At 33.5% G+C, this 11,305-nt stretch overlaps 1 pseudogene; it reads right to left on the reverse strand.

Annotated features, from left to right (window-relative positions):
* Positions 1-7,677: 7,677 nt before the first annotated feature.
* LOC133182773 (uncharacterized) lies at positions 7,678-10,886 on the reverse strand (annotated as a pseudogene).
* Positions 10,887-11,305: the final 419 nt, after the last annotated feature.

Genomic DNA, 11,305 nt, shown 5'->3' on the forward strand with positions numbered 1-11,305 from the left:
CAGGCAACCCTACAGAGCATCAAAGGACCAGAAATGCTTCTATTGTAGACAGCCGGGCCACATCGTCTGAGATAGTCCTTACGCCAAATCTAGACAAGTTCCAGTGCCACCAAGTCAAAAGTCAGCCGCATCAGGCAGTGCCAGTCAATAGAGAAACAAATAAAGTTGAGTATAAGCTCGATGGTTTTAACGATGAAATGTTTGAGTATGAGCTGAATGATAGTAGTAATATTTCTGTAAAATCAAAGTTGGCGAAAAAATTATCATTTTGGGGAGAAGAAAAATTGCCTGTATCACAATTAGTCATCAATACTTTAAAGACTGGTTATGTTATACCATTCATTCAAAGTCCGCCGAAGTATTTTTTTTAAATAACAGATCAGCTTTTCTTCATAGCGATTTTGTCATTAATGCCATACAAGATTTGAAAATATCGTGTTGTATAAAAGAAATATTGAATCCATACGTGCTAAATCCATTCACTGTCGTTGTTAATGCATCAGGGATGCTTTTGCATCAAGGATGCTTTTACAGATTTTTGCATTTTAAAATTCTTTCTTCATTCACATAAATAAGCTATTCATTTCATAGAGGTGAGTTATACTGGCAAAACAAATAAGCAAACAAACGCACAAACAAAAATAAGGAAAAAAGCACAGTCGTCATTAAAAATAAAAAGGCACCTATAATAGGGTTTACCTCATAAGGATAAACCAGGTTATTTAGTGCAGTAATTGCTTGTGCGTAATTTTCTAATGGGACAAGGGCAGTAACTGTTATTAGTAAGTCAATTGTAGCTTCCCTGTTGTGTTCCCCTTTGGCAATGTAGTGAACATGCCCAAACATGACTGGTGAGCATGCGCGTTCAACTCTTCCTTTTTCTTCATCAACCCTTTGAACAAACGACACGAAATCCCACCCACCCACCTCCGAAGAGAAAAAATTATCAAATTCTAATAGTTATATTTTTTTTTAAACAGAAGTCTCTGTCGAGACTGTAGCTCTACTGGCTTGTACATTGTACTTATAACAAAGGAAGAGAAAAGTAGCACTTGGACTTGAAACTTTGCAACAGCAATAGATAAATAATAATTCCTTGTTTTCCTCTCTTTTAGTGGCAAGATGAATTGCAATCAGACTAAAACTGTAGAAGGAGTAGCCTTTTATAAGAATTTAAGAAAAAATTCAATTTTAGTTATCATGGCAATATCATTCATCAAAATCCAAAAACAATAAACACAATTATGTATCTCAGTGTAGTCTACTTGCATGCCGCATTATATTGAAATCAGACCAAACTGTAGGCGAAGTAATGTTTTCAAAGTATATAAAAAAAAATTTCTTTTTTTTTGTAACCATGGCAACACTTCATCAAAATAAAAAGAAATTGATATACAGAATTATGTATCTCGGTGTAATCTACTTGTGTGCCAAGTATTATTGAAATCAGATCATAAATGTAGGAGGAAAGGCGTTTTGAAAGTATTTTCGCAGAAATTTTATTATTAGTAACCATGGTAACACCGTTTATCGAAATCAAAAACTGATATAAAGAATTATGTATCTTAGTGTAGTCTACTTGTGTGCCAAGTTATATTGAAATCAGACCAAAGCTGTAGGAGGAGTAGCATTTTGAATGTATTTCACAGAAATTAGGAGTAGCATTTTGAATGTATTTCACAGAAATTAGGAGTAGCATTTTGAATGTATTTCATAGAAATTTCTATTTTTAGAAACCATGGCAACACCGTTCACCGAAATCAAAGGGCGAACACCTTGTACACCTCAAACCTTATACTTTTCTTAATCAAGTGCAGGGGTGTAGACTTGGTGTACACTTGGTGTACCATCAAAAACTGATACACAGAATTATGTATCTTAGTGTAGTCTACTTGTGTGCCAAGTTATATTGAAATCAGACCAAAACTGTAGGAGTAGCATTTTAAAAGTATTTCACACAAATTTCTTTTTTTAATAACCATGGCAACATCGTTCACCGAAATAAAAAAACCGATATAAAGAATGATGTATCTTAGTGTAGACTATTTGTGTGCCAATTATATTGAAATCAAACCAAAACTGTAGGAGGAGTAGCATTTTGAAAAATTGTTTACAGACGGACAGACAGGCGGACGGACACCTTACTATTGCATAGGCTCTTCTGGTCTCTGACCAGTAGAGCTAAAATTATGTTTTTGCTTTTTCAATATATTTTTTCAGCGTCATGACCAGAAGTTATTCCCAGCGGATGTTAGTGTCAGCGCCGATTGGTTACAATCATGTCTTAGTTCTAATAGACATGGCATACTTTTGCATTGAATGCCGTCTCCAAGGGATACTGTTGTCTCCAGATGGCATTTCTATTGCTGTCTCATCTATATCTTTGCTGCCATATAATTGTAATCGGCGCATATATGGCACTTGACGAAGGAACAGTTACTCCCTATGTTTACGTTTTAGGTTTGACGCGGCGCGGCGAATGAGAATCGAACCCAAGCCTCCAAATCACGAAGCGAATGCCCTACCATTAGGCTACAGTGACCGTCCAGTGAAAATAGAAATACTGAAAGAAATGCTTCAGCAACACCTTCATAGTCAACTTGTTCAAGTAGCAAGAGAAAAGTATATGAACATTTTAAAAAGTCTGATGAAAATAACTGTGGATTCAAAATCTGTTCCCATACCAACTAGAGCTGGCCAAAAAAAAGGTAAAGCTGAAAGGGTGAAAATGCACAACGAAAAGATGTATTTGTTTGGAGAACTAAACAAGGAGATGAAATGGATTAAAATGTACTTCTACAGTACTTGAATTCTTAAAATCCCTTATTAAATTATCCAAAAGAATCATGTGGGTTTTTTTTTTATTCTATGTGCAAAAAAGCTAAATTAAATTGAATAAAATGTACTTTTTCCTTGTTATAAACATGAAAGAAAATATTTGATGTACATTATTTTTTTGAGCAGATAGTTGTGAATCTTCATACTATTTGACATACAGATAAAAAAATTCCTTAGTTAAATAACAATATGTGTTTTCTCATTTATAAAGTGTGGACAGGTTTAAAAATTAATCTTTTCTTTTGCAACAGTTAATCGTTAATTACAACCATTCATATAATAAGTTAAATCACACTGCTGTCACATGTCTTTTGTGTGTTTAATATCATAACGGAGCTCATTATGAAGCAAACAAAAACAATATTTTTTTTGTACTTTTATTTCATACCTAGTCTAAAAGTTAAGTATATGTTCCCGATTTTTTTACTGTCTTTTTTGAACACATTAAATATACAACATTACTCAGGAACAAAGTTTGTTTACAATTAGAGCGTATCTTAAGTATTTTTATATGTGTTAGGAGGATTATGAGAACATATAAAATTGTATACTGTATTTAGAAAGGATTACACATGATACATATGTATGTAGACATTTTTGGTTACTTTTTTCCCCTATAATAATTGTAAAACTTTGTGATTCATAGTTGCTTATAAAGGATACAAGTATTCAAAACGAATGCACGTAAACTGTATACTGTAAAAGCCCATATTTTCGTGGGGTCAAATTTAAGTGGTTTGAGGAAAAACTATGGGTTCATTGGGATTTGATTTCGTGGATGAAGAAATGTTGAGTAGTTACATATATGACATTTTAAATTTCATGATGGACATGAATTCAAACCTCGAAAGTCCTCACGGTACCTTAGTCGGTAGAGCGCTCGCTCCGTGATCGGAAGGTCGCGGGTTCGAATCACGGCTGCGACTGACTTAAGTAGATAAAAATTGGGTAGCAACTGTTCCTTCGCCAAGCGCTCAGCACTTTGAAGTGAAAGTTGCGAGTCTTTCGGATGATACCTTAAAAACCGCGGCCCCTTGTCACGGTGGGCGTTGGCACGATAAGGAATCCTCGCTGCTCAATGGCCCTGAGTGCCGAGTAAAGGTCTAAATTTGAAGCCCTTCACCCATACATGCATACCCCCTACCCCGAATTGATGAGTCAATAGATGCACTGTCATGATTAAGGTACTTTTGTATACTTGATATGGCTAGTGGATACTGGGATGCAGGTGGCCATGAATGTAAACGATACATGTAAACCAAAAACTGTTTTTGCAACTCATAAAGGGCTAAACCAGTTCAAGGTCCTGCCGTTTGGCTTAACAAATAGACCTTTGAAAGGTTAATGGAAATAATTTTACAAATTTATTGTGGGACCTTTGGTTTATCTAGATGATGTTAGACTTTTGGGGAAAACTTTTGAAAAAACATTGTAAAATCTGACAGCAGTGCTCGATAGGTTTAGAGACACAAACCTCAAATTAAAATCTTAAAAATGTGTTGTTTTTTTCGAAGCGAAGATCATTTATTGGACTTGCGGTGTCAAAAAATGGTGTCCAATGTGATCCAAATAAAACTCGCGCTCTTCAAGATTGGGAAAGGCCAGAAATCGTTATAGAAATCAATAGCTTTCTTGGCTTCTCTTCCTACTATAGAAAATTTATACCGGATTTTGCAACAGTGGCATATCCACTACATAGACTTACACAAAAAGACGTCCCATTTGTAAGCAATGACGCTTGCGAAAAAAACATTTCAAACTCTTTAGAAACGTTTCTTCCCAAATTTGTCATACCCGAACCGATACAAAACTTTTGTTCTTGATACCGATGCCTCTAATGATGGCATAGGTGCTGTACTATCGCAAGTTCAAAATGGAGAAGAGAAAGTCATTGCATTTATCCAAAACACAGCGTCGACATTGTATCACTTATTAAGAACTTTTAGCTGTGGTAGTTTTTGTTAAACAATTCAAAAATTACCTTCTTACTTAGAACCGACCATTCTTCATTAAAATGGCTCTAAAATTTCAAAGAACTTGAAGGCATGGTAGCCAGATGGATTACCAGTTTAAATACATGTACTTACGATTTAGATACACAACATCGAAAAGGGTCTTTGCATGCCAATGCAGACGTTATGTCAAGAAAACCCCGACATCGATGCCGACAAGAAAGTTTTGGTGCAATGTGTTTGCAGTAGGAAGATCTAAAAGTTCGAGTGAGTATCTCCACAACTATTAATTAGTTAGAAAAGTGGTCTGACGATTACGTATCTCAGCTTCAGCCAAAAGATTTATCCATAAAAGTGGTCAAAACATTAAAAAACTATATAAAAAAAACCTTGAAGAACATAACATTGAAAGTGAAAAAGAATTGAATAAAACTATGCTGCTTAGCTGCTTTACACTGCTAACAATTTTAAATTTAATGATTTCTACGCTGTATATGAAGAAAAAATGAAGATTTTGCATGCGATTTGTCTGTCAGTCACTTTTTTGCAGGCAGTATTAAATATTTGAAATTAATACTGGAAGTTCATAAATTTCATTGACTAAAAATGTACAAATACAATATTACATGTACGTATTGCCAATTTCAAATAATAGTGTAGTTCATCAAGAACACTGACTAAAAATTCAATTATTTATCGTCACATGTACATTAATTTTTATTAATTGCTGAGAATCTGTAACCAAGTTGAGTTTACAAAAAAAATTAATCCACATTTTGTTTCAAAATTTCAAATTCTTTTTAATGAAATTAGAGAATCCATGCTTTGTTATGAGCTGGACCAACAGTTTATAATATCAACTGTTGTAGAAACGATACTTTCTGTATAAAACACTCTTTACATACTGAACTTTTCTTGTCCCATCTTCCGAAGATGCTTAAAAGTGAAAATGTTTTACCCCTTATCTACGACTTATTAGTTCTAAAGCGTGTTTTCAATATCAATATCAACAAGCCGCCATTTTCCAAGGACAACTACTTTCATTTTCAATTTTTTGATAGGTCGTTCGTGTATCGTTTCGTAACGATATTTCAATGCATGTGTCGTAAACCGTATCTTAGCAGAAAAATATCGTATATCGTCCCACCCCTAGCAGGGACTCGTCTGTATTTTGTGAGCTCAGGTAACCTGTTATTGTTTTTGCAGACATTTTATTGCATTATATTTACATTTCCAAATATTTTTCCTTAAGATACTTTGCGAATTTGAAAAAGTCCATGTTCTCATGAACTACTGTGGGATGAGTATGAATATTTCCATTATGACCTAATTGAAGTCGAAAAATAGTGCAAACTTTTTTTCCAAGATGATCGTTGAATGACAAACTTTATTTTATTAACATTGTTTTAAAAACCATGGGGAATAGGCCAGTGCTACATGTGTGAATTGATTATAAGCATGTTATTCCATATTCATGCACATACAAAACAAACATTCATTCTGCAGGAAAGTTGTAACAAACAGGGAATGGTGTGGGAGTATGTCGTATTATGTTCACTGTCGACAAACCTCGGCCATTGAGAATTTCTTTAGCCACACACTTTTACACTATGTGTTAAAAAGAGTATCTTTCTCTTATGATTCCTATGTCATAAGAAATATGCTTGCTGTTATGGGCCCAATAAAAATTTGGACAGATGACCAGCCATAAAAGAAAGCGGACAACCTTATATTTACTCCCACTTTTCAAGAAAGACAAAACAGTGGGAAATCAGCAAAGAAATATACATGTCATACATTCCAGGTATGTTCATTCTTTTTCTTTTACATGTCTGATCTTAAAGAGTGTTTTATTACTGCCAAGTGTTTGAAAGGGCTAACTGCACTCACAGTATATTTTATATAAAATTTGCTCTCGGTTACTGTTGACCCTCATTTAATGTTTTTTTTTAAAATCTATATCAGATACTTTTCTTCAGAAGATTAAGAAAATGTCTCCTTGCATACAAATATCCAAAAGTCAAAAAATTCAAACTGATGTACTCATGTATTTAACCAAAGGGTTGTTTCTTTTCTTATGTACTGTGTTCCTATGTAAGCAACATATACATAATTTACAGTCAAACCTTGTTATCTCGAACTTGGTGGAAATGAGGAATAACTTTGAGATATCCAGGGATTTGAGATATGGAGGTAAAATATATAAATTATAAGTGGTTGGAACTTCCAAATCACTTCGATATATCCACGCAATTTGTGATATCAGTGTTCGAGATACCGAAGTTCAACTATATACCCTACTTGATATCATTCAATTTTACTGTCGATTTCACATAATCATGTGACAGTGCGAATCTAATTTTTGGATCACCACACTGTGGTTTTCTGAATCTGTATCACCCCTCTCTAAAATTGATGACATAGTATACATTTTATAAGACTTTATTTTCTTGTGAATCAAAAAATTCCTTGAAAAAGTGTTTTGTTCAATAGATAAAAGTTGTGTTCTTGATCTCAAACTTTTCTTTTATCCTATTTGGCTAATACTAGAGGGTTATATAATCTTGTTGACAGATGTTGATTATCAGAGCAAAGTCATTTCATTTCATCTGATGATTCATGCCTGCCAACTCAACATGATGCTTCTCTTCAGATCAAATTACAGTTATAATGATGTAGATGTATACTGAATCGTTTTTAGACCTCCTTCTGGTATGCTTAAAGGAAACATGGAAAGTCGTGTGCAAAGTACACGAAGAGTAAGCAGGCAAAGGAACTTGATGAAATTTCCATCAATTTATCAGGGTCATCCAACCCCGGCTCCAAATTTCTACTTGCAAACGTAAAAAGCAGAAAAAAAGAATGGTAAGTTTTGATATCTCTATGTTTATTCTGAATCAGAATCGATATTTGCTGAATGGTAGCCCCTGTATCGTTCATTTGATGGCCCTGGAAATCTTCGTCTGATGACCACAATGACGCAGGATGGTACAGGAACTCTTCGTCCAGCTCCCATATGCCCATGTTGCCAGAACACAAAGATCATGTAGGCCTGGTTTCTAAATTTGATGGAGTGAGGCTTGGATCCTGATTTGTTCTGAAACTCCAGTTCAGAATGTTGGCCACTTCCAGCATATCATGCCTCAAACACAGATTTCTAAATTCTGCTTTTGAGGTAATGCATGGGAGTTGGCAACAGCATAGGTTCATGCGAGGATCATCAAATATCCCGCATAAACACCATGCAATATCTGAACTGGAGTTTCCGTTTCCATCCTGGGTTGGTCCTATGAGAAATGGCATCATCATCTCTGATTCAGATTGAACACATCTCTTGAGACACTGCCGCATGTCGTCAGTGCTCGTTCTTGCCACTGCACCCTGTTAAACGACAAATATGAAAAATCATAGTATACATGTAATTCAAATTAATTTCTATAATAATTATACCTATGTGTACTATCCATTTATCATCATCCACACGACATAAAAAAGATAATACATATACCATTTTCTATATCCTATCCTGTATCAGCCCAAGAAACTAATATTAGCCAGAGGGCTGAAGAACTAATATTGGTTGAGGGCTAATAAAGGATACGAAATGGAAAAGGGTATGTTTTATTATGAACATCACATTTTTAGTAATAAAACACAGCACATCTCTACATGAGCAAAAACAGAAAAAGAATCATTTACTAGATATCAAAGAAAAGTAATTAAAATGCGAAAATAAAGGTGTATCTTTACAAGTACTGCTTTTAAAAGGCTCAAATGTAGAATAAGATAATAGTAGTTCTAAGAATTAAGTGTTTGTATTTGTAAATAACAAGAAAACAAATTATTTATTTATTTACATGTATTTGCATAAACATATTTCCATTTTCAATAAGTTTCCCATGACTTTCTAAAGATTTTTTTTTGTTTCTACTCTGACTTGTGAACACATATATTAGCATATGTATTAATTTGGTGATGTCATATTGGTATACTTGGTGACAGAATGTAGTTCAAACAATTTCCATTAAAATATTGATAGTTACAACAGGAAATAGGAATAATACAATAGAAAAAAATTGAGTATTGTCAGACAAATAATATATTTGCATATGTGCAACAATTTTATTATTGGAAACATTTCATGTCAGCATATTAATCGTAAAGCAGTTTTGCACTTCCTGAAAAATGCCTGCTTGAAGGTTTATAGCTTATGTTTCAATGATTTTTTCAAAAATGTATTTCTTTAAGGTGATAAGTGATACCAGATGAACTTTCTCATATTTATTTGCATAAATTACTAGGATTTGAGTCGCCCGCGTGGCGCAGTGGTTAGAGCGTTTGCTCTAGACTCGCGGAGTAAGGAGTTGATCCTTACGTCGCGGGTTCGAATCCCACTGTGGGACGTGGAGACCGGTCCTTCAGATGAGACCGTATAAACCGAGGTCCCGTGTCGCAGTAGGTGCTGGCACGAAAAAGATCCCTCACTGCTCAATGGCCCTGAGTGCCGGGTATAGGTCAACATTTGTAGCTCTCCACCGGCAAGTGATTGCGTCTCCATATGAGTGAAAAATTCTCGAGAGGGACGTTAAACAATAAACAAACAAACTAGGATTTAAAATACCCCAACCTTTCAATATGTTAAAGTGTAATTTTAATTACTTTTTTTTTTATTATTTTTAATGAAAAACACAAAAATAACTTTTATAATATAATTCTTATTTTCCAAAGCCTAATATTATAGGTAAAAGTTGACTCGTACAGAGTTGATATAAAAAAAAAAAAAAAAAAAAAAAAAAAAAAAGAACAAAAATTAAAAAAAAAAAAAAAAAAAAAAAAATAAGGGTCATAATTTTTTTTTATTTGTAACAAAAAATAGACAAAAAACTGAAAAAAAAAAATTTCTTGAAAGCATATATATGTTAACAAATTGCAATATAAAAATTGAAGAAAAATATATGTAAATGGAAAATAACAGATATATTTAAATTTTTTTTAATTGAAAGATCCTAATTGAAGAGTTATTCTTCTTTAATTACCAAGGGTTGAAATACCTGGGTGTAATTTCAGAAATTTGTGTATTTACATTAAGAAAAACATTAGTTATCAAAAATTACTTTTTTGTTCTCAGCAATGAAATCTACTAGAAGAAAATAAAAGGATGGGAACTTTGAAAGAAACGGATCTTATGAAATAATGTGAAGAAAATCTACAAGATGAAACTATCACATTTTTAAAAATAATAAAATAATCTAAGAACATTTAAAAACCTCAGTAATATAAGCTTGCACAAGAGGAAGAAAGAAAGAAGACAAAAAATAAGAAATAAAATGAGTACACACACAATTGAAAAATATATTTACAGTACAAAAGACATAAGAAGAGAGGATTATTATGCAGAACTATATAGCACACAACAAGGACAATGACACAGACACAAATATAGTAAAACAATGAAACAACACTGGATGACCAATGACCACTCGGTGCACCGAGCAATGAGGTTATACTTGTATTCATATACCATACATTACCAAGGATGACACATAATTCTGGAAAATCATAAAAGGGTTTGAAACGTAAATGAAAAACACATTACATACATCTTACAAAACACAAAAATGGTCAACAATTTTAGCAATAACAGAATTTGTGCGGGTAACTCGAACCTTTCCATCTGCATTCTTTTCCCCTAAAATATTTTCAATACCCTCTGCACAACCTCTCTGAAAAGCAAGCTTCAAATGATTATAATTCAAGCCAAAATGTGCTATCTTTTTTTAACATATAACCGGAAATGCAATTCTGCAAAGGGTGCAATGGCATCAAACATTCATCTGACTTCAACTTAAAATCAACAGAATTTTTTTTTTTTACAAAATTTACATCAAAACTGTTTAAAAAGAGTGTCTTCAGACAATTTGTGATGGATGACTAATGCCTGCTTACATCCTCTGTTGCTGAATGTGCCTCATAAGACACTCCCATTGTTTCTGCAACTAATGTTTCCAGTCTATATGTGCTTATCCCTGGCAAAATTTCTCTGAAAACATTTAAACTATCAACAAATCCACTGATAACATCTTGTAAATTCCACATTCTGGATGTTTTAGAAAAGCTTCTACAAGAATAATGGAATCAAAACATTTTAAATTGTGGCATACAAGTAATGGGTTCTGAAGTGATTGCAACCACTTCACAAATTCTGACAAACATATCTTAATGTCTATAGCAACAACCGGATTTTTTTATGGAACAATTTTCCACTTGCTACATGAATTGGTACATCTGGTAGAATGTACTTGTGAAATATGTTGTCCTTGCAGACACAAGCAAGTTCCACTATGCTGGATTCTGTGCCTAAAGAATTAGAAAATACTTAATTATACAATGATTAAATATTTTTTTCATGTAACACCTATAAGGATTATATTGCTCACTTGCCCTTTTTCATAAAAAAATGCTAAATGGTAAATGCATAACTTTGTGTAATACTCAAACATATAAGCGTGATAAAA

Source organism: Saccostrea echinata, unplaced genomic scaffold (genome assembly GCF_033153115.1).
Source record: "Saccostrea echinata isolate AGI-Se365-2 ecotype Australia unplaced genomic scaffold, CSIRO_AGI_Sech_v1 ptg000009l, whole genome shotgun sequence".
Taxonomy (NCBI): Eukaryota; Metazoa; Mollusca; class Bivalvia; order Ostreida; family Ostreidae; genus Saccostrea; species Saccostrea echinata.